The sequence below is a fragment of the Coregonus clupeaformis genome, unplaced genomic scaffold, assembly GCF_020615455.1.
Source record: "Coregonus clupeaformis isolate EN_2021a unplaced genomic scaffold, ASM2061545v1 scaf1368, whole genome shotgun sequence".
Taxonomy (NCBI): Eukaryota; Metazoa; Chordata; class Actinopteri; order Salmoniformes; family Salmonidae; genus Coregonus; species Coregonus clupeaformis.
In genome coordinates this window covers 9,133-13,698 of record NW_025534822.1, presented here as the reverse complement: position 1 = coordinate 13,698, position 4,566 = coordinate 9,133, and positions in this window count along the sequence as shown.

Genomic DNA, 4,566 nt, shown 5'->3' with positions numbered 1-4,566 from the left:
ACAAAATAAAATGCTTACCCAGGATTCATCTCTGCATCCACAACCACCTGCCCTATACACTGTTTAGTTCTGTGGGCCAGTTACCTTCTTACTTTGTAAACTAAAGTTACTCTGAAAAGATTTGGCATGGGTCCCCAGATCCTCAAAAAGTTATACAGCTGCACCATCGAGAGCATCCTGACCGGTTGCATCACCGCCTGGTATGGCAATTGCTCGGCATCTGACCGTAAGGCGCTACAGAGGTTAGTGCGTACAGCCCAGTACATCACTGGGGCCAAGCTTCCTGCCATCCAGGACCTTTATACTAGGCGGTGTCAGAGTAATGCTCGTTAACAGATTCTACCCCCAAGCCATAAGACTGCTGAACAATTAATCAAATGGCCACCCGGACTATTTACATTAACCCTACCTACATGTACAAATTACCTCGACTAACCTGTACCCCCGCACATTGACTCGGTACCGGTACCCCCTGTGTATAGCCTCGTTATTGTTATTTTATTGTGTTATTTTTTATTATTTTTTACTTTAGTTTATTTGTTAAATATTTTCTTAACTCTTTCTTGAACTGCATTGTTGGTTAAGGGATTAAGTAAGCATTTCAAGGTATTCGGCGCATGTGACAAATAAAGTTTGATTTGATTTGAAGTGCAAAAAGCCACCGGAACAAAAATATCCTCTTTACAGTAGTGTTCCATCTTAGCCCACTCTGTGTATTTTGCTTGAAAGAGTGTGGACATTGGAGTCTGTGGACTGCATCAGTGCCCACACACTGCCAGCCATCACCATGGGCTATGTGCTTCATGCAGATCCCAAAGGACATACTAATGTATCCAAATATATTTACAACAGATGTTGCATTTTATTTTTCATGATAAAAACCCATTTCAGAAAATTTACTTCATAATGGGTGTTGCAAGTTTTTTTGTGTGCATGCGGGTGTGTGTGTGAGGGACTTCAAGTACATCGAGCGAAGTACCCCACCTACTGGTGGTAAATTGCACTTCACTTTTTTCTGTCAATACCAAGACTTTGCTTATATTGATGCCCCTGATTTGAAACGGAATCGATCAAAACTAAGTTTGAATAAGCTGTGAATACTGTATGCCTAGTTTGCCTACTGTGTCAACTGTCATCATGCCATCTGGAATGTTGATGCTGCAAATTAAGCAGTTATCAGGTGATGATGAATTTGATAGGCCTATCTAATCTACTGTGCTCAGACGTCAATTCAACATATATTCCACGTTGGTTCAACGTAATTTAATTAAAATTAAGTGGAAATAACATTGATTCAACCAGTCTGTGCCCAGTGGGATGTTGCTATGGTTTGACTGACATCTTGTCAACTAATGGAATATAGGAATAGTTCTACTCGTCACAAATTGCATACAGTACATTGTTCTGGATTCTCATTGAAAGGACCTTCATTAACTAGATTCTGGTGATCATGAGTAACATGTTCTTTGACACAAATGAAGAAAATTCAAGTGATTAAATCAATGTGTTAAAGGAATGTTATTAAATCAAATGTTTAAAATTTTTGCTAATTTGAAATGAGATTAAATCTAAATCAGATGAAACAACTATTCTGTACAGGAACGTATTCAATCTGAGTAATACAACCTCCAACTTCAGGCCTTTGAGTAAGTAGTTCAAGGACTTTGACGAAAAACACTCTTCACAAGTCTCCATCAAACTCCTACGCCAGTATGTGTGCTTGTGCATTCTATCACTTGTGTTCTAATCACCTGAGTCAGACTTGGATTATTAGACAACTGAAGTGCCTGCGAGAACGAGAGAGGGAGAGAAGAGTGGGATGCGAGGGGAAACAATAAACAGAGGACGCATGGAGAGTGACAGAAAGAGAGGGGGAGGATTAGGTGAGGAAGAGGGCAAGTGGCGCTCTCATGGAGCCTGATGTGGATAGAGAGAAAGAGAGAGAGGCGATAGAGAGGCAGAGCGAAGGAGAGCAACTAAGTGAGCCCTTTATAAATGAAAGCAGATGCCTAGCATTATGAATTTGTCAGGTCGCATATGGAGCGTACAATGATGATCGTGATCACTCACTCACAAGCCCTCGACTTGTGCATGTTTCCCCCCTCTGAAACACAAAAAGAATCATCCCAGGATACAAGAGAGCAGGGCGATAAGAAGGAGGAGGACCTTTCAAACGAGTGATTAGTGAGCCTAACAAGGCCCTTCTCAAAGAAGAGGGGAGAGAAACACTTCATGTCTTTTTCCCTCCTTTTCCTTCCTTCCCTGCTTTTTTAAAGCCTGAGCATTGATTGATCTTGGCGTTGGTGCTCAGTGATTGATTGGATTGCCTGCGGAACATCATCCCGCTAACTCTGCGAGAGGGGAGTTTGTCAGTGCCATTGATCTTGTTGTAAATGAAATGTTCCATTTCCAGTGCATTTTATTGTTAAATGCAGTTCATTAGCTACACAGAGATTTATCACCAGTCTTCTCCAGGCTAGAGAGCGCCATGCAGACAGAAAGGAGCGTTCACTGTCTCGTCAGTGATGCCTTGGTTTCTCTAAAGAAGGTTGAGCAGAAGTAATGATGATGGAGGAAGAAGAGTGATTTAAAGTCAACTGATGCCGGGTTCAAAACAACAGGGAACTCTGGGAAAAAATGAGCTCCGACTGGGAAAAATAGTTTTGAATGGTCATTCAACTCGGAATTCCAAGTCTGAAACATCTTTCTAGAGCTCCGACCTTTTGACCTGAAGATCACTGACATCATGATTTGAGCTAACTTTTTCCAGAGTTCCAAGTTGTCTTAAAAGCACCATTTGGTACAACGTTGCTGCAACTTCATTGAAATACCCAACATCCTGCTTCTCAAAGTTCGTACAACTGAAAATTTACATTTTTACGATGCATACAGTGAGGGAAAAGAGTATTTGATCCCCTGCTGATTTTGTACGTTTGCCCACTGACAAAGAAATTATCAGTCTATAATTTTAATGGTAGGTTTATTTGAACAGTGAGAGACAGAATAACAACAAATAAATCCAGAAAAACGCATTTCAAAAATGTTATAAATTGATTTGCATTTTAATGAGGGAAATAAGTATTTGACCCCTCTGCAAAACATGACCTAGTACTTGGTTGCAAAACCCTTGTTGGCAATCACAGAGGTCAGACATTTCTTGTAGTTGGCCACCAGGTTTGCACACATCTCAGGAGGGATTTTGTCCCACTCCTCTTTGCAGAGCTTCTCCAAGTCATTAAGGTTTCGAGCCTGACGTTTGACAACTCGAACCTTCAGCTCCCTCCACAGATTTTCGATGGGATTAAGGTCTGGAGACTGGCTAGGCCACTCCAGGACCTTAATGTGCCTCTTCTTGAGCCACTCCTTTGTTGCCTTGGCCTTATGTTTAGGGTCATTGTCATGCTGGAATACCCATCCACGACCCATTTTCAATGCCCTGGCTGAGGGAAGGAGGTTCTCACCCAAGATTTGACGGTACATGGCCCCGTCCATCGTCCCTTTGATGCGGTGAAGTTGTCCTGTCCCCTTAGCAGAAAAACACCCCCAAAGCATAATGTTTCCACCTCCATGTTTGACGGTGGGGATGGTGTTCTTGGGATCATAGGCAGCATTCCTCCTCCTCCAAACACGGCAAGTTGAGTTGATGCCAAAGAGATCGATTTTGGTCTCATCTGACCACAACACTTTCACCCAGTTCTCCTCTAAATCATTCAGATGTTCATTGGCAAACTTCAGACGGCCCTGTATATGTGCTTTCTTGAGCAGGGGGACCTTGCGGGCGCTGCAGGATTTCAGTCCTTCACGGCGTAGTGTGTTACCAATTGTTTTCGTGGTGACTATGGTCCCAGCTGCCTTGAGATCATTGACAAGATCCTCCCGTGTAGTTCTGGGCTGATTCCTCACTGTTCTCATAATCATTGCATCTCCACGAGGTGAGATCTTGCATGGAGCCCCAGGCCGAGGGAGATTGACAGTACTTTTGTGTTTCTTCCATTTGCGAATAATCGCACCAACTGTTGTCCCCTTCTCACCAAGCTGCTTGGCGATGGTCTTGTAGTCCATTCCATCCTTGTGTAGGTCTACAATCTTGTCCCTGACATCCTTGAAGAGCTCTTTGGTCTTGGCCATGGTGGAGAGTTTGGAATCTGATTGATTGCTTCTGTGGACAGGTGTCTTTTATACAGGTAACAAGCTGAGATTAGGAGCACTCCCTTTAAGAATGTGCTCCTAATCTCAGCTCGTTACCTGTATAAAAGACACCTGGGAGCCAGAAATCTTTCTGATTGAGATGGGGTCAAATACTTATTTCCCTCATTAAAATGCAAATCAATTTATAACATTTTTGACATGCGTTTTTATGGATTTTTTTGTTGTTATTCTGTCTCTCACTGTTCAAATAAACCTACCATTAAAATTATAGACTGATCATTTCTTTGTCAGTGGGCAAACGTACAAAATCAGCAGGGGATCAAATACCTTTTTCCCTCTCTGTATAACTGTGACGTATACAATTGTCCTTGCACAATATGGGTCTCTCTATCTCTCACACACACGCACACTAACATA